At 45.8% G+C, this 19,117-nt stretch overlaps 1 long non-coding RNA gene across 1 annotated transcript; it reads left to right on the top strand.

The window, feature by feature from the left end:
• Positions 1–8,241: 8,241 nt before the first annotated feature.
• LOC311432561 lies at positions 8,242–17,752 on the top strand. The gene is made up of 3 exons (XR_014690132.1): positions 8,242–8,390; positions 10,084–10,226; positions 17,064–17,752. It is a non-coding gene; the product is annotated as an uncharacterized lncRNA (long non-coding RNA).
• Positions 17,753–19,117: the final 1,365 nt, after the last annotated feature.

Raw genomic sequence — 19,117 nt, 5'->3', positions numbered from 1 at the left:
ATTTTAAATATACCTAAGACAAATGAGCAGGAGACAAACCTGCTCTGGTGAGCCCAGCTCCTCAGGTCCTCCCACTTGCTGGGAAGGGGAGAGCCATTCCCCTTGCCGGAGTGTGGAGCATAACGTACCCCACTCCTAAATCATTTATATTTTACTTTTTTATGATGCAACCGTGAATTAGCTCTTTCTGCATTTGTGATTAGAGGGTAGAACAGATGGTCAGGGCTTAGTTCAGGGTGATAAATCCATTCAGATAACCCACAGGAAGCTGCTGCAGCGGCGCTTGCTGCCAAATAATTGCTTGTTTGATGCTTTGTTCAGGCTCTGGGCGCTGGGTGGAAGGAGAGCCACCACAGTTCTTCACTGCCTTGAGGTACAGGGGATAAGAAATCACACAGATGGGTTTGGGGATTGTGTTATTTCTGTCCACGTGCCTCAAGTGACTTGCATGATATGAGATGGAGCATACAAGGGGAAGCCCAGGGAAATGGCCTGGAGTTGTTGCTTCCCAGCTGATGCCTGGTGTAGGGCACGTCTGCTTTTCAAAGTTTGGCTGAACAGGGGGCCTTCCTGCAAGGAATAGCTCCAAAATATCCATTGCACCTTGAATTCATGTCCTCACTCATTTTGCAAGAAACTTCTCACAGCATTTAACATCCTCGAATAACCTCAGCTGGGCAGGACCTCTGGAGAGCACTTGGTCAAAGCCAACCCAAGCATTTGTCATGGCGGGCCGAATTCCAGCCTCAGACTCCAGCAGAAGGCTTCTCCTTAAGCTTCTCCAGAGGTACAAACTATTTTTTTTTCTCTCTAAAAACAGAAGTCAGAATAATTAGGTATCCTTTAGCATGTGATGAGCAAAAAGAGATATTAAGCTGCAAACCAAATAAGGCAGAGCAATTGTGTGTTTCTGATGATGGCGTTGACCTAAATCACATCAGGCTGCTCTGCAGAAGAAGCTCAGCAGGATCCATGAGTCAGCTGCAGTGGGTTTTGGATCCGTGTAAGTCTCCTTACCCCCAGAAACCGGCGGTACTTTTCCATGATGCTTCAGCACTTCTGCTGCTGGGCCCAGCTGGAGCCCAGGGTAAAGATGCACAAAGCAATTCCAAAAGATTTTTTACTGAAATCCTTTTCCAGCGTTGGAAGCCAGCACTGGAACATTACCACATGTCTTTGGAGAGCATTTGCGTGTGGTAACAGCACCTGCATGTACCAAGAGCTCAGTTTCATGCTACCTGAGCAGACAGAAGCACGCTGTGGAGTTGTAGCGAGGCTGTTAGGGGAGAGGTGAGACTACTGAGGGTGGATGTGGAGCTCCTCCAGCCACCTCCTGCAAAAGCAGTGGGGATTTCTGTGGGGAAGCCGGAGCCAGGCACAGGTACAGCCTACCCACCGAGTGCTCATGCTGGTCTGTCTTCTTCCTTCTCCTGGGCCCTGGGCGTGCAGCACCACTGCCAGCGACAGGTCCAAGCACATCCTTGCATGCGAAGCTCCCAAAGGTTTCAATGGGAACACCCCCTAGGAGGGGACGTGCATTAGGTATGCCAAGATGAGGAGAGGAGAACTGAGTACCTACAGATGCATATAAAATAAAAACGCTGCCATTTCAGTATTTTTTCCATAGGTAGCAACATCGAGAGGCTTTATTAACACAAGCTGCCTAAACAGAGGTTTGAATTCGAGAAGGGCTCATGTAATTGCCGCCCCTCACCGCTCCCTGCCTGACTGCTCAGTATCTGCCGGCGTAGGCACGATGCGATGCTCTGCCTGTCCCCAGAGCTGTCAGTCAAGGCAGAGCCTGGGCTGGGAAGTGGTTAGAGCCTGAATAAATATTAGCAGAATAGCCTGGACCGTGACCGCTTCCCTCCCACCCGCGCCTCCGCCTGCCTACACGCACGGTGCTGGGGCTTCGTGCACGGGGTGACTGCAGGGAGGGGAGGGCAGGGAGGGGGCTGCTCCCCCTGCACACCTCTGGCAAGGAGCTCTGCTCGGAGCAGCGACCCTTCCCCGTGTGCAGCTCCTGCTGATGACATTTTTTAACAATAAACCAGCCGAATTACAATTTGGGGAGAATTTACTTTATAATTTGCATACTGTAGCTAGGGGAGACTTTCAACTGCTTCCCCTTGTGCATACGGGGAGGAGGGGGGGGAAAGGAGGAAAATTAAGTAACAGCCTAATTGGCTTTTATAACAGTCTATGGGGAGAAATGCAGGCCTGTTCTCTGCCTAGCTACGAAGCTTGGTATGTGCTGTAACCATGGGAGGCAATATTACAGGCATGACAGGACAATGATTTTGTTTTTCAGCACTGAAGATCAGAAAAATGAAACACCTCCAAGTGGGGAGGGAGGGGGCTGCTTTCCGCTCGAGGAAGACTTGTCGCAGAGGCTGGGAGGGTGGCAGGTCGGGCTTTTCTTGGAGACACGGGGCTGGTGAGGTGGCCGAGGAGCTGGCCCACTGCTACCTCTGCTCACCTGTGCCCCATGTGTGCCAAAAGCAGCTGGGGGGCATCAAGGTGAGGCAGGACAGTGGTCAGGAACACCACACCGTGCCCGAGAGTAACTCAGCATTAAGTGTAAGCCCTCAAACATAGGCTACAGGCATTGGTGTCAGCTGGATTTGCCTGTCCTGCTCCTCTGCTCATTGCAATCAAGGAGCAGCTTGCAATGAGATAGGAAATGAGGAGGACGAGGTGTCTGTGGCTGATGAACCCAAAGCTTTCTGCTCCTGCTGCTGCCCTGCCTGCACGCCCCATACGCAGCGCTCCTCTGCAGAGCACAAGGAAGAGCACAGAGCGACTGCTCCACCTTGTTTCATCTCTTGTTGCCTCGAAATTGCAGCATTTTGGAGTAGCAACAGCGATGGACAGCTGTAAGGAAGATATTGACAGTCCATTTTTTATTGAGTTTTGTCTAAAAAAAAAAAAAAAAAAAAAAAAAGAACACAACAACCAGCAGTTAAATCAATGTCAATTACATTAAACATGCAAGTTGCAGGACTAATCTCTTTCTCTTACCGTTCTTCATTTTCTGGATACTTAAGGGAGGGCTGCATTGATTACCTGCTCTGCCTCGGCACCAGGCACGGCCTGGGGACACGGCCGGCCCAGCAGCAACACCATGCCTGCCAATGCTCCTTGTCGCCAGGCCATTTGGGGAGCGTCACATTGGGTCCCTCACCTCCAAAGCCTCCCTACCACGTTTCAGTTCCCTCCTCAACTGAATCAGGGATTAAAAGGAAAGATTTTGGAGAGATCTTCCCCTGGTTTTGCTTCCCCAAGTGGCAAAACATTGCCCAGGAGAGTGAGAGAGGCTCTGTCCCCTGCCAGCCCCTAAGGCTCAGCCTCTCCTCCGTGTCCAGCAGCACTTTCCCCCCAGCCTGGAATTGTTGTCTAAGGCCTTGCAGGCATCACATCTCCAGCATTTTTATCACGGTACTCTGGCTTCACTGCACTGTGTCTCATTATACAGAACAAAGCCATTAATCACCTGCGTGCCCCCCTCCCTGCCACTGCAGACAGCAGAGGCGATCATCCAGGAGCCTTCCTGCCATCCATCTCGCGGTGCGCGGCGTCACAGGGCTGAGCAGGGGGCTCGATGACAGCCGTGGCGCTGCCCACGCCGTGCGCTGGATGTCCTCGGCTGCCGCTGAGCTCAACGCCTTACACACGCGGCTGCTGCAATGGAAAGGGTGTGCACACACAGGGCTGATCACACACAATATATATATTTTTTGCTTTGGTTTAGAGTTTGTGCTAGAAGAATTAGACTAAAAACAAAGTTATCTCATATTAAACGCTATTATTGGCTTTGTTGCCCTGCAACAAGAATATTTTGTTCTGTATTATACAGTATTAACTACCTAACCAGAAATGAAACTATCAGAAAAAGCAGACAACACCATCAAGGCTTAAACTGGCAAAAGCACTTGTATTTGGGTCTGCTTTTTAAGGACTGGAGGCCAATTTAAACTGGGTACTGCTACAGGTGTATTTATAGGGAAAGGCAAAGCAGCTGCGGCTGCAAATCATGCCCTGTGAACAAGCAGCCACTTAGATGTCCAGATAGCACATCACCCTTGCAATTACTCGATCGATACAACTAAGAGTAATGCATGTAACATGCATTTAGGAGAGAAGAAGCACGAGTGTTTCTGCATGCAAATACTGGCTTTGCTCTCCTTACGAACAATCCATAACAGCCCCAGATAAATGCCTCGGCAGGATTTCTTTTTCCCTTGCAGAAATTAGAGTACATGCTGCAGCTTCTGGCCGCAGTGCTGATTTGATTTTAAACTTGTGGTGGTGAGAAGCAATTGATACCTGCCAGGCTCACCATTTTAAACATCCCACCTCTGGCAGAACATGGGAGCTTTTTCCCCATGGTTTAAGCTGTGCTGATGGCAGATGAGCAAGGATGTAAGTCTCAGTCTTCTGGCACACACCTGGTTAAGGAAGCTGTTAGAACAGTTTATTCCTCATTGTTTTTCAGCCAATCTGTTAATTCTTTCCTGATCATGAATCCACTGCTCACTGTGTACAGAGTGATAGGAGGCGTTGCTGGAGGTTTGTGCTGTGGTGGGTGACCTATGCTCAGCTGCAGTGTGGCCCCCGTGTAACTGTGTCCCCCTTCTCTAGGGCTGTAGCCCAAAAAGGAATGGAGCCCCAGTAACCAAAGCTGCTGAGGACCACAGAAAAACTTGCTTCAGGGAGTTGCTGCCATGTGGTTTCTTCACTGGCTTTCCCCTGATGACCTGGGGCCGGGAGCGAGACGCGTGGCACTGACACTGGTTCTCAGCCTGGTGGGTTCAGAGGTAGCACGTTCTTGCTTCTCTGGAGCTGTTAGAGCAGGTCCAGACGAAGCCACGAGGATGATCAGAGGGCTGGAGCACCTCTCCTACAAAGACAGGCTGAGGGAATTGGGGTTGCTCAGCCTGGAGAAGCGAAGTCCCCGGGGAGACCTTACAGCGGCCTGCCAGTACCTAAAGGAGCCTACAGGAAAGCTGGGGAGGGACTCTGTGTCAGGGGGTGTGGTGATGGGACAAGGGGTAATGGGTTTGAACTAAAAGAGGGGAAATTTAGATTAGATATTAGGAAGAAATTCTTTGCTCAGAGGGTGGTGAGGCGCTGGCACAGGCTGCCCGGAGAAGCTGTGGATGTCCCATCCCTGGAGGTGTTCAAGGCCAGGCTGGATGGGGCTTTGGGCAACCTGGCCTGGTGGTAGGTGGCCCTGCCCATGGCAGGGGGTTGGGACTGGGTTATCTTAAAGGTCCCTTCCAACCCAAACCATTCTGTGATTCTGTGATTTCTTTATTACTAATATTAGTAATAATATTAGTAATTAGGTAGTGAGGCCCCAGGGGAGCGCAGGCCTTCTCCAGCCTGGAGCCTGCAGCTCTGCACACAAAGCATGCACCGTGGGATGAAACCATGCAAGCTGCGCCCAGGTCCTTATCTCAGCAGCAAGAATCCTCATTCCAGACTGTGCAGCGAGGAGGAGGTCCCTCTGCAGAGCCACTTTGAAGTTGTGGAGCCCTGTACCAAAAGCTCACCCTTTGGGATCCTGCATGTTTTGCAAGTTCCTCGGAGGTCGTGACTCCAGCGCTGGTACCTGGGTGATTTATGTGTCTGACTGCTCTCGAAGTTTCTGGGGGCAGGGGGTAGTCTTCGCTATTAATCCAAAGGCATCCTCCCCTTCGTTTCTTTGGGCTGCTAATGTTTGTTCTTCAAAGCCCCCCTGTGAAGCCTTCTTTTTATGGTTTTTCTCCTGTTTTGAATCTGATTCCTACATGCTTGTTCCAGATGGTGAGCTTTTAAAGACCTACATTATTAACTTCCCTTTTTTCATCCCTTTTTAGAAGCTATTTAGTGGGATCTCTCTGAACAACGCAGAACCAGGAAGGTACTGCTGTGTGTGCTACCCCCATTCAGGTAATGTCCTTCAGATTTCACAGCATCATGAAAACGTCCCGACTGTGCCAGGAGGTGCAGTGTCTGTTTGGGAGGAATGGAAAGCTCAGTTAGGAGAGAAGAACAGTTCTTTGGTGCTGGAGTGCTTTGTGTGGCCCTTCCAGGACACTTGCAATGCTATAGGTACCTGCCATGCCTTCTTCTGGAGCATGTAAGGTCTCCAGGGGCCAGCAGAGCTGTTGCATTCGGGTCTGCATTTCTCTCTGGTTGACAATAATTCTCTGTTTAAGAAGTCTCTAAGACACAGATTGCCACAAAATACTTTGAGCTGAATATCACCATGTGCCTGCTCTGGTCTTGTGCTCTTCTGTAGCCATCTCCTGGCATGCAGAACACCACCAGCTGTTGGTATGCCCCAGCACAGCTCTTGTCATGGTCTCATTGCCAGGCCCCTCGTGCTGGAGCTGAGACCCCCTCTCTGCCCCCACCCCCTTCTTGTTCCCTAAATTAAATTCCACTATTTTTGCCTTTTTAGCTTCCTCTACTTTTAAAACTCTGGCTGCAAATGACTCTGCCGTTAACCTCTGTGCTCTTTACACTACTATATATTCTGCAACTTCATTAAAGTCTGAGTAAAAGGAAATAGAGTGCCTCAGAGTAGGACATGCAGATGGTGTTCTGTTCTCTGTAACTGAACCAGAAAGGACAGTTCCTCATTTTTGATCTAGAAAATAGCCTTTATACATTTCCAGCTGAGAGTCCAAAGGAATATGGCTGATCCGCCCTTTTCTGTGTGTGTCATCTTTTTTATTTTTACCTTAAAGGATGCATCAGAGATCAGAATTTCAAGTGGAAAGCTGAGGGACAAGATACCTGGGTAATAAGAGGGGGGAAAACTGTATTAAAATGGCTGTCTTAAAGACAAACTTGAACTAAGCAATTAATTGGTAAAATTGGAGCTAACTGTGAACAGTTAGTTTTCCTTTGGCCAAGTACAGAAAGCTGTAGTTATACATATGAGTATTTGCTGTAATGTCTGTTTTTCTTTAGGGAGTCGGTAATAAACATTTTTTGATTTCAGAAGCTAGTGCAGCATTGCAGAATATTCTAAGGAGAAATACAAAACCAAAAAGTACCTATGGAAAATTCAGATAAATTAGAGAAATTTAAAATTGCTCAGCTGTGGAAGAGTTCCTTCAATACCTTCAAATGTTCCTTCAATTTAGGCATTCTTTGTGTTAGACAATGGATATTGACAGGCAGACACGAAGAGAGGTGAGCACTGAAGGGAATTGCTTCTGCTGCTAAACTAATAACAAAACAACAATATAACCAAACAGTCATGCTGCTTTTTGTAATATCCAGCTCTCAGAGAATATAGGTACTTTTGTTTAAAGTATAAAATAATGCAAATCCTTAAAGACTGATACGGGGGGGGGGGGGGGGGGGGGAGAGGAGGGGAAAGCAACAAAAAAGCAACTACAACAACAACAAGAAAAAAGAAAAAACCTTTTAAGGAAATTGAAAATGATTAAATGTGCAAAATGGTCAGAAAATACTTTTTTTCCATGAATGTATTATGTTGTGAAGGACACTAACAATCACAAAGGAAAAAAATAAAAAGGTGTTTGATAAGAGATTCATTCATCACATTTATTTCCTAGTGCATTAAAAATGTCCTTTCTTTTTCAAATGCATTAGGTCATTAGCCACAGGTAAATGTAAAGCATTTCCTCCTCTCTTTCAAAGTATACATGGTTGTGTATATACTTATGCCATAATTTATTACCTTCTGCTACCAAATATTCATTTGAAAGAGTTAGAAATACATGCAACAACCCCCTAACCTTTATAGATAGCAAATTGTGGTGCTTTAATGAAATCTTAAACCCTCAGCGAACCATAAACCTACAGCTGAGATTCATACAGCAAAAAGCACTTTTTAGAATTATCTGGATTCCATCCAGGACGACTGAAATGGGGATCAAAGTAAATGACATGTGCTGGTGGAATGGTGTGTCGAAGGCTAATCTAATGCATATGTTTAGGGAAAGTCCATTTATCCATAAATTAAGTGGTGAAATACTTCAAAGGACAAATATGATCTTGAACAGCAATATTTTGGGGTACTAAAATGTTTCTATTAGGGAATCTAAGTGATATTACTGTTAGTAAAACCACACAGAGCCCATTTCTGCGGAGAGCTGGTTTAACAGCTCAGAAGATTGATCCTTTAGCAGTGGAAAACATCTACAATAAATTCAAGTATTGTGGGCGGCGTGTAAGGGACAGAGTCAGTTGGGGTCAGAAGCAAAACCCACACAGTGTTACAGCAGAAAGACCTCTCCTGGCTCTGCAGGGTTTCAGGGAGGAACCTGGTATGTCTTCCCCATGTCTGGATGAGCAGAAGGATCCTCGTGTCTGTAAACGAAGAATTCCTGTTGAAATCTGTTGAAAATAGAAAGGAAATTGCACAGGTACATGTCAGGGAAATTCAGAAGTGCTGTATGGGCATTTGTGCTTGTCCAGGTGACTCTCTGGGGGCCTGTGCCTGGCAGGCATGGTGTTTGAGAGGTTTTGTAGCATGGATGGCAGAAAGCTGGAAAGAAATGGGCCTGGACCTCTAGGTACCCTCTCCCTCTCAGGAGAAAGGAGAATCTGCACAGTGTGTTTGCTTTGGTGCTGCCTGCTTCTGTGTCTTATTTCTCCCTGGTTTATGGAGGGGGAGGAGGTAGGAGTGCATTTCTCACCTGTCTTCATGGATTAATGTAACAGACTGAGCAACAGCCCACGCAAACACTAGCCTTTGGTCATTCCCTGTTTGCAAATCCTCTTTTATCTCCATAGTTACATTGCTCTGAGAAAGCCACATACAGTTAATTATAAAATGCATTCTGAAGCTGTAATACCGAGCTTCGGGTTAGATTTTTTTTTTTTTTATTTAAGCTTTTGGGCCATCTTGTTTATCATGTCTCTCTAAAATTTATTGCAAGGAACATTCTCAGATTTTTCTTCGTGAAATTAATATCACAGAAAAATGTACATGGCTCTTTTAACCGGATATTTTGCTTTAAATCATACACTGAATAATGCAATCATCGCCTTGACAGCAAGGCTCGTGGCTGGTGTTGGTGCCTCTGTCCACCACTAGGTGCCAGTAAGAGCCTGGCGTTTGTGGAAGGGGGACAGAGGCTGAGCATGGGCAACCTGGTTTTTCCTAATAGTGACAAGGAAGGCATCGCATAACCAGAAAGACCTGTGCTATGAGGTTTTTAAACTTTACAACACAGCCCTGAATAGAATCATGGAAAGGACCCACATACGAGTCTGCCTTCATTTCTGTCTCTAAGTCCCTCTAAGTCACCCTACACTAGCAAGAAGTGAAGAATTCTTCACTTTTAATTCCCGGAATGTTCACATTTCTCTGTGTTAAAACCCCCAAATATTTTCTGATCCTATTTACAACACACTCGAGGTTTTAATATGTAACTAAGGAGCACTGGCAATCCTGTATATTAAAAGGAGGCACCCACAAGGGAACAACCTACTGTACTTTTTCTGATGGCTGTGGTCATCTCTTGGGAAAAGCAGGTCTTTGTGCTGTCATTAATTTTTCATTTGTTGCTTGAAGTTTTGAGTGAGGCTCTCGCTGACTGATTTACCAGCCTGCTTGGCTGACGGTGGCTCTCTGCTGACTGCATGCAGAAGCCACCATCACCCAAGAAGCTGCTTTGGTGGGCCAACCCAGCCCTTTTCCATCCTCACTCTGGTTTTGTCTTACATTTAATTTCTTCTTCTAAACTCTGCTCTCTGAGGTTGTGTTGTATTGTGCCAGGCCTTAAACTATAGTTTTACAGGTGTAGTTGAGCTGTCAATGTGTCTAGTTAGTGGAAACCACTTTTTTAACAAACTTTATAAAGTGCCAGACTATTGGTGAAATAGAAATGGGGAGGCAAAAGCTCCCATTGTGGACTGATCAAGAATTCCCTTTGGAAAAGAGGTTCTAGCACAGTTTGGTGCCAGTGAGAAAACGTCTACAGTGCCAAATATTATTAATAGTCTTACAAGACAGGGATGAGGAAAGAAGCCGATGTTCTTATTAAAAGCAGATGTTTTTGTTATATCTCTGTTCTTAATTAACATAAAGATCTGTTTTCCGCTGTGGTTCAGAAAAGAAGTATGGTTCTGGGACTGGATGGACATCATTTTCCAAGGCTTATGGTACTTGAGACAGAGCTGAAAGTCATACCAATACCGTGAGATGACCAGGTAGCTCACTGAGATCAGCTAGAACTGAAGTTGTCTGCATACAGGTATGTTCATTTTGGTGGTGATACCCGGGGACACAAATCTTAACAGATAGCTTTTCTTTGTGTTAATGAATCTACCTAAATACAGAGAATTGCAGTATCATTGGAAACCTTCAGTCTCACTTCTTGGTATGAAATACATGAGTAGATTTCTAGGTAACAAACACATACAGTTGGTTTTGGATGAAGAAAATGATGTGACTGGGGGGAGTGTAGTTATTCCAGTATAGCTATGCGATGGCATTTGGACAGATAATTTATTCAGAGACCCTCCAGTGACCTGCAGTGTGTGCCAACAGACAACAGAAGGTGCTCTGAGATTCAGTCCACCCATTCGCCCAGTCACAGGGTCACTGCTTCCTAATTCGGACCTACCAAATGTTTGCTTAAGCCATTCATAAATTCTGCAGTGATGGAGACTCCACATCCTCACCGGGTAATGAGGTGCAATGCTCAGGTCTTCCTACTGCTGCTCAGGCACTGGGGAGAAAACTAGGTTTGCTCTGCAGCACTATGAGCTTACGACTATTTGCCCTGAACAGCCTTGATGCTCCCTGCATCCTCACAGCTGCCTTCCAGGGGTTCTCTTCCTTCAGAGAAGTTCCCCTTCTGTGGCCACCGCTTTGACTCCCTCAGTCATCCCTCTCCTAGACTGGAAAGGGCCAGTCCCTTCAATCATTCCCATTTATGTGGTGGTTTTGTTTATTTGTTTGTTTGTTTGTTTCCAACTTTATAATGAACCCCTGACAGCTATTCAGGGTCTAATTTTTTCCCATCAGTAATTTTGGAAGAAGTGTGAGGGGGGATCCTCAGCTGACCTGTGAGAGGCAACTTTTAGATCCTCCCATTTTTTTCCTATACTTTCTGGCATTAAAGTATTTTGAATTTGTCTTCTGGGACATGTTTGTTTGGGGTCAGACATTTACCCACTGGCCACAAGTGATTACTTCAGAATGTATTTCTAGCCTTACCTCTCCCAAAGACTCACCCACCCACCCATCTCACCAGTGGGATCATCTTCATCCAGGATAGCACAGTAGGTACCAGCATAACACTATGGTCAAGTAACTGTTGGAGTATCATTGCTACCAAGTGTAACAAATTATATCCTAATTACAAACCTCCTTTATAAGCACGTAACCAGTTCCTTGTATTGTGTTATGAATTGTGTCTCTTATGCATTACCATCTCCACTTGTATATCTACCCTTTACATTCTCATATGTTAGCCTCTGTGTTTTATGTGGTGTCCAAGATTTGGCTCCATACTGTTGTTAATACCCCACATGGCACTCCTGGTCCATCCGCCTCCTGTGTTCGGTGCCAGAGGTTTTCGGGTAGGTCTCCGTTATCCATGCTGTCTACTGTCCACCTGCTAATCAGCCATGCTCTTCACCTCCTTGAGGTGCACAGATATGAATGTTGCTCTAAAAAGATACACTTGTAGGTCCTTACAGCATTGCTTTGATTATCTGCATACAGATCTTTGAATTGATCACAAACCGACCCACCCCCCAATGGGTTTATCTTTCCAGTCCTTTCCAGTCTATTTATATGTTCAGTGTCCATCCTACAGAGAAAATCTTCAGACACTCTCTGTATCTGCTTTGCTCTCCTTAGAAGATCATCCTGTCGCTAGGATCTGTGAACTGAGGGTTCTTCCTGTGAGTCATACTCTGGTTGTGGATTCATCCTGTGAAAGGAGGTCCTTTTGGGAATGTTTGTACTGCTGATGAGAAGAGGTTTGGGAGCTGTCTCTCCCCTCCTTCCACCTCCAGTGCTCAGCCTCAATCACGGAGCAGCTCTGTACAAACTACAACACCATCTTCTTGAGGCTGGAGGGAGATGTGTGCCTGGGAAGCTGAAGATGGTTGTTTCTCTTGCAGCGCAACAGCCATCTAGGCCACATCTTTGATAATGGTCCCACACCTCCTGGGCAGAGGATCTGTACCAACAGTGTTTCATTAAGCTTCAGACTGAGCTCAGGTCAGTAAGAAGTGGATCTCTGTGGCTCATAGATCTTCTTGTCACTGCTCATACAACAGGATTGTGAAAAACATGCTTTTAACAGAACTCAAATTTTTGCAACTACACTGCTGCAACTTTTCTTTCTAGCTACTATTGGGGTTGATAAAATACACATTTTTATGACAGCTCTTTGGCAGCTTGCCTTTCATCGTTAGTGTGGTGTGTTGATCTATTTATGTTTTTTTTTGTTTGTTTGTTTTAATTTACAAAAATCTATTCAATAGTTCACATTTATATCATCATTAACTGTCTGGAGACCTTTCAAGTGAAATGCTCTCCTAAACTGGACTTTGCCTACGCTGAACAGTAGTTGTGGCACCCAGGAACACAGTTGCACATTGACAGATCATGCCAGAGCTTTTACTTCTATAAAATCATCAAATCTTCCTAAATGGAACTGAAAATAACATGAACATCCAAATCAGCTTTGAGGCTTAGTTTCCCCTGATGCAAGAGACCTTTACCCAAGTCAATGACTTTTCTGGGAATCCATAAAAGCCAAAGTCCTGAAGGAGACCCTATTTAAAACTGTTCCAGGAAATGGAACCAACCAGTGGAGACATGGAGTCTTTCTTCTTTTAAATCAATGACTTTGATTCTCTGTCCAACAGCAGAGATGAAGTAGACTTTGGTCTAGGGACTTCCTTTTACAGAAATAATACTATAACATAATGATCTGTGTAATATCTCCAAACTTCTCTTATCACTTGGGTGTTTCAGAATCTGAAAATAAAAAGAAAAAAAATAATGTGAAGTTTTCTGTATTTGGGGAAATAAGCAACATCAAAAAACATGTTCAGTAAAGTGATCCTTTTGTTGAAAACATGCCTAGTCTGTTCTTCCTTGTGTAAGTTTGTAAATACTTTTGAATTCCTCCAAGCATTATCACCATGGTTTTCTGTAACAGGAAAATAAATCATATGCTTGTTAAATTGAGCTTTCCTGCTTTCAGATTTTTTTTTTTTTCAGAGAAAATCATCTCTGAGTCAGAACATCAGCTTCATGAAACTGGCTGGGTTTAAATGCCTCCCTGCTGAGAGTTACCAGGCAACATCTCATTTGGCTTCACCTATAACAGGCTGTTTCCATTCTCCCTGGTTCGGTTGCCTCAGTAATAAAAAGGGTGTGTTCATTTACTTAGACTTCTGTGGCCTGGTGTATTCTTAAAAGTGTTCAATGTCTTTAGAAATCAGAGCTCTATTACTTTTGCTCTTAATCTTGTGTCTTGGAGCTTTGCAGTTTTTCATTCTCCTGGTGCTTTCTAAGGGAGAACTCTACAATTTCATAACTCGTATACAAACATCATATGGGCACTGTTATAACCACAGCCAGCCTAAAACAAAATTGCACAGAGGTCCTCAGAGGTGTGAAGCAGTGCGAATAGATGTTGCTACTGGTCTGATGTCTGATGTAGTGTTGGAGATGGTGATGGGTAGGTTGTCATCAGAGCTAGCTGGACTCCTGTGTTCAGCCAGGTGCTGGTAGATCAGACAGCACCTGCCCAAGTGTGGAGTTTTTGGGAGGGATACCAAGCTAGAGTGCTCTTTGTGGCTGCAGATAGCAGCCTGGAGTGGAGCTGGATATCTCCTGTCACTTGTTAATGTGGAGTTTTGTTTCATCTGGGTGGGTTTACATCAGGGTGCTGACAGTGGTTTTAAACTTCCCTACGCTTTCCTTAAGACATGCACAGTCATTTTGTGATGAAAAGGGTTCTCTTTTAGATCAGCATAACTAGTATGGGAACTGGCAAAATAAATGTTTCTTATCTGTCCCCGCAGACACTAGATCTCACTGACACCTTCTGAGGATGAAAGAGTGAATGCCACAGACTTGCATGCAAACTGCCCTCAGGTCAGCACCTGGGATATAAATGGTTGGCAGAGACCACCTCATAGTGAACAGGCAAGTTCATAACTATGAGTGGAGAAGCTTGTCTGAGCCCAGACAGCAATTACCTTTCACCTCTGAACATCATGGTAGGCAACTGGCTGTTTGAGCTAGGTGGCTGAAGCCTCCTCTCTCATACAGCAAAATGGCCTGAGGAAAGAGTCCTGTATCACTACACCCCCTGACACAGAGTCCCTCCCCAGCTTTCCTGTAGTCCCCTTTAGGTACTGACAGGCCGCTATAAGGTCCCTCTGGAGCCTTCTCTTCTCCAGGCTGAACAACCCCAACTCCCTCAGCCTGTCTTTGTAGGAGAAGTGCTCCAGCCCTCTGATCATCTGCGTGGCCCTCCTCTGAACCTGCTCTAACAGCTCCACATCCTTCCTGTGCTGGGGCCCCAGAGCTGAATGCAGCGCTCCAGGTAGGGTCTCATGAGAGCAGAGCAGAGGGGCAGAATCCCCTCCCTTGCCCTGCTGGCCACGCTGCTTTTGATGCAGCCCAGGGTACGTCTGGCTTTCTGGGCTGCAAGTGCACACTGCTGGCTCATGTTGACCTTCTCACCGACCAACACCACCAGGTCCTTCTCCTCAGGGCAGCTCTCAACCCATTCTCCACCCAGCCAGTATTTGTGCTTGACTCAGATGCAGGACTTTGTGCTTGGCCTTGTTGAACCTCATGAGGTTTGCGCAGGCCCACCTCTCAGGTCCCTCTGGAGGGCATAAATGAATGCTAATAATTGAAGACGCTACTAAAGAGTGTCATAGGCTACAAGAGTTGCACCTTGTGCAACTGCACTGACTTTGTTCCACCAAAGCAAATAAACAACAGTTGCTTCTCTGATATGAATATACTCTACCAGGTGATTTTAAGCCATTCTTTACATGTGAGAAGTCTTTCAACATTGCTATTGCATTAATTAGTTTCAGTGATGATAATTTTTCTCCCATTGTGTTTTAAATAACCTTTTTACATACCCTAATTTATGTTTCTACATAATTCTGAGGAGATTTAACATCTTAAATAAACTATTCCAAGCCTTTCTTGGTCTTTGTAACATCTCTACAAGCAAGTAATTGTTCTCCATTTTGCCGAGGGAAGGCTCAATAAGAATAATTTAATTGACTTGCTCAAGAGTACAAATTAAATTTGCAGCCAAGCCAGAATTAGACTTTGTTTGACTCCTAACGCCATCCTGATTTTCAGACCCTACTTTTTCTAAAACTTCTTTTGGTAGTTTTTTGAGGAGTGAATTATTGAAAGAGAGGAAGTAAAAATAGCACACATTTTTCTAGCTATTGTATTAAAACCAGAGCTAAACCAAATTAGGGCAATGTCGGCACACAAAGAGCAATGCTTGCCCTCTTTTTCAGAGCAAAGGTGGCACAGGCTTGTTAGGAAATAGGCAGTTGTAGTCTCTGGTTGTGCTGCGTACTGCCATGCAGCCTAAAATGAACTGATGTTCTTATATTCCATGCCAGATTTAGATAGAAATGGTGCAAAGCAGCTTGCTAACAGTAACATCGTTGTCTGGGAGGCAGAATGGCCTTCTTTGTGAGCACAGAGGGAAGACTGGGAGGGAAGGAGCCAGTTACTCACGTATTACTAGCAGCTTCACCCTCCTTTCACCAGAAATGTCCAATATTTTAGCCATGTACCCACAGGACTGTAGGGATGCTCCTTCCTGTGGCACCATGCTGCAATCCATTTGGCTTGTCCTTCAAGTTTGTTGACATCCTGGTCAGATTCTGGTCAGAAGTGCAGCAGAAGGAAGACTTTTCTCAGAGAAAAATAGCATTTTGCCATCCCAGAACGAGCATCTCAGCATGAGATGGCTCAGGAGGCAATCTGTATGTGGTTGGTGCCTGAGAAGGAACTGAGAAAGCCTCTGTTTGGGTTTTGCTCTGTTTTGTGGTTTCAAGCAAGACAGTGAGGGCTTAGTACTCATGTGCTGGTGTGTCCTGGTCTTCAACCTTGGCCCTGCTGTGTGGAAATGAGTCCTGCCATCACACAACCGAACTGCCTCTCACTCCATTCACTTGGTGACTTTTTGCACTTTTTGGGCAGCCACGTGTTTTCCATCCATGCTTCTGTGCCCGTCCCACCTCCTCCTGTACCCAAGCCATGAGCTGTGGTAACACTAGGCTCACAGCATGCCGTGTAATGCTCAGCACCCCATCAGCCTCATGGATTTCACAGCTCTTTACACACAAATGATGCCTCGCCGCAGCCCTTTGAGGCAGTGGTGAGCCACATGTCACAGAATAGGAAGCTGAGGGACAGCTGTGGGAAGTGACTCGCCCGCAGTCCCCGCGGCAGGGCAGGGAAATCTGATTACAGAAAGGGTTCTCAAAAGCTCTCCAAGTGTGAGCTGCTGCCAAAATTCACAAAGGCAAAGTAGTTTAAAAGCAAAGCTCTTTATTGAAGAAGTGCCCAGATTTTTTCAAGACTGAAAGAATTTGTCTCAAGGCAGGTGTGTCCATGGGGATTGGTTTTAGTAGCGCAGAGGAATGTGTGTGGAAGGGATTGGCAGCTTGCCACTGGGCAGAAGAAAGAGAAACTCATGCTCATTATTATCCTCCCTTATACTGTCTTCTCTCTCCCTCTCCTCCCCCCTCACCCTCCCTCCGGCTTCCCTTTGCTCTGTGGTATCCTTCCTCTCTCCTCCCCAGAAATCCCTTTGTAATATCCCCCTGATGCTGGCTTTCCAGACTGCACTCGCCTTGTGCCTGAACCCTCCTGGCTCCCCCAGTCTGCTCCTCCTGGTGCCAGAGAGATGATCAGACACCAGCCATGTGCCCACCTGAGTCAGCAGCTACCTGCGCGTGCTGGGGATGGCCTGAAGGCTCTGGGGAAGCAGCATCAGATGTGCTCACCCAGCTTTGCCTTCCCTGCACGCATGGTTTGTCAGCACGACTGCTTTCCTTTCCAGGAGTCAGTGCTAAAGGATGAGGATATGGACAGTGGACTGAAAGCGTGTAGAAGATGGCAGGCAAAGAGGTCGCAGCGAGCTCTCAGGAATGGGTGAGCTGAGGTCTCTCCTCCCTGAGGTGGCAGTCTCCTGGGGACAGCTCTGATCGAGCCATGGGATACCACTGCATTTTCTTGGATTGCTGAAGGAGAAAGTCTTATGAAGGTCCAGGATCTGAACAGAACCAGAAGCAGGTGTTCATGCTTGAGAAATTTAGGAGATTGACCGCACTGTTAATCAGAATACCAGGTGCAAAATGAACCCCTCACACATCCACTGCCCCAGGAATGACCCTATTCCCAATCCAGAAAATCTTCACTCCCTATTTTAGGCTTTACATTACCTCTTAGTCCTGGGCCTCTCCTGAATGCACTTGGGTATTCACGCTTGGGTCCATTATGAACAAAGGTCATTAAACCTTGTCATGTACAATATGTCTAGCTGGAGTTTCCTTAGCCCCCCAGAGAAGGAAAAAAAAAGGGCCTCCATGACACTTCTCCTTGGCAATAGTCCAAATAGCCGCTGCCTCTGGGCTTGGTCTGTAAGAAGAGCATTTTCCAAAAACTGATCACATGTAACTTTCTATGACCTTGTAGCCTTCGCTTTACTTTTATGAATGAATCTCTATTAAAAGCAGGGGGTAAATGTTTTTTCTTTGTCCCTCTTTCAGTTTACAAATTTGTCTTCTCCTATAGCCAGCTGTTAAAAGATTGGTTCTGCCCCTGCTTTCACCTTTCCTGTTTTATCAGCTAGGACGTCAAACTGAGGGCCTGACCACTTGGTTTTAAAGATCCATGGCTCTTTTTGTAAGGCAGTGGCCTGGCCAACTCTAGACTCTAAATGCTGCCTTGTCTTACAGTTTGAGTTAGCCTCTCACACCCTAAATTGCCAGGCGTTGTTGCCTTGAGCAATGAACAGCTTCTGTGTCCTAATTCAGGACACAGAATTCAGGGGTGACAGCAATTAAGCAGTAGGTGAAAGAAACGGCATGTATTTTGGACTTATGAGCACTGCTGAGAGGCTTATTCTTTTAACTCTGGCAAATTGTTTGAAATCCACAGTTGAAAAGGCCTGTAGAAATGTTTGTGATGGCTTATTACTTTGGCCCCATTGCTCTTCTTATTTCTATCACCCCTGCCCCAATTTGTCTTCTTTTCTGCAAGGTTTCACCTTATTGCTGTACACCTGCCTCAAGAATAGGCGGAAAGTGCTGATAAAAGTGTTGCCTACAACAGAGACAGCAAATGAACCACTCCAAAGAGACATAGCAAAACTCCTCCACTTTGCAGTGGAATTTAACTAAGCCATTAACCACTTCCTCAGAAGTTACTACAGCCAAATAGAAGGGTTCAGCTCTACCTGTGATGACTTCCCAGCCTGCAGCACCCACAGCAGTGGCTGCAGGGACCTGTCTGCTATCAGAACTAACCTACTGGCTGGAAAAGGACAAATGAAACCCTTTGTTGGAACCATGGTGGAGCAGCAGCTTGTGGGTGCTGGGGAGGTGTGATGCAGGCATGATGATGATGAGGAGGCTGGGTTGCACCACAGCTGGAAGACCTCATAGGGTGAGGTGTTGTATAGGGAGTAAGTAGGAGTATGAAGTGGAGGGTATAGCACGAAGAAGGTGGTGTTCTCGATGAGAAAGATAATGGGATAAGGTTTTGTGAACCTGTTCTGTGGAGGTATAGCATATCGTTAGATGGTTTTGGAGAGGGATGAACAGTGACTACTCAGGGTTACCTGAAAATACTTTTTTTTTTTTTAATTTAGTTTTATATTCCAGAATAATCTGACAATTTTCTCTCAGAACGCAGAGTGACTGATGGCTGCTCTGCAGTGACCTCTAGGGTATGTTTGCTTTCAGACAGACCTGCTGCAACCCTAGATCACTTAGAAACTACAGCTTCTCCCAAATAGATTATACAGACCCACTTTCTCTTCTGAAACTCGCTGGTGCCAGTCTCAAAGTCTTTTTCCACATAATTCCTTAGGTAGGGCATGTATGGAGAGAA

Source organism: Aythya ferina (assembly GCF_964211825.1).
Source record: "Aythya ferina genome assembly, chromosome: 2".
Classification (NCBI taxonomy): Eukaryota; Metazoa; Chordata; class Aves; order Anseriformes; family Anatidae; genus Aythya; species Aythya ferina.
This window is presented reverse-complemented; position numbering and strand designations above follow the sequence as displayed.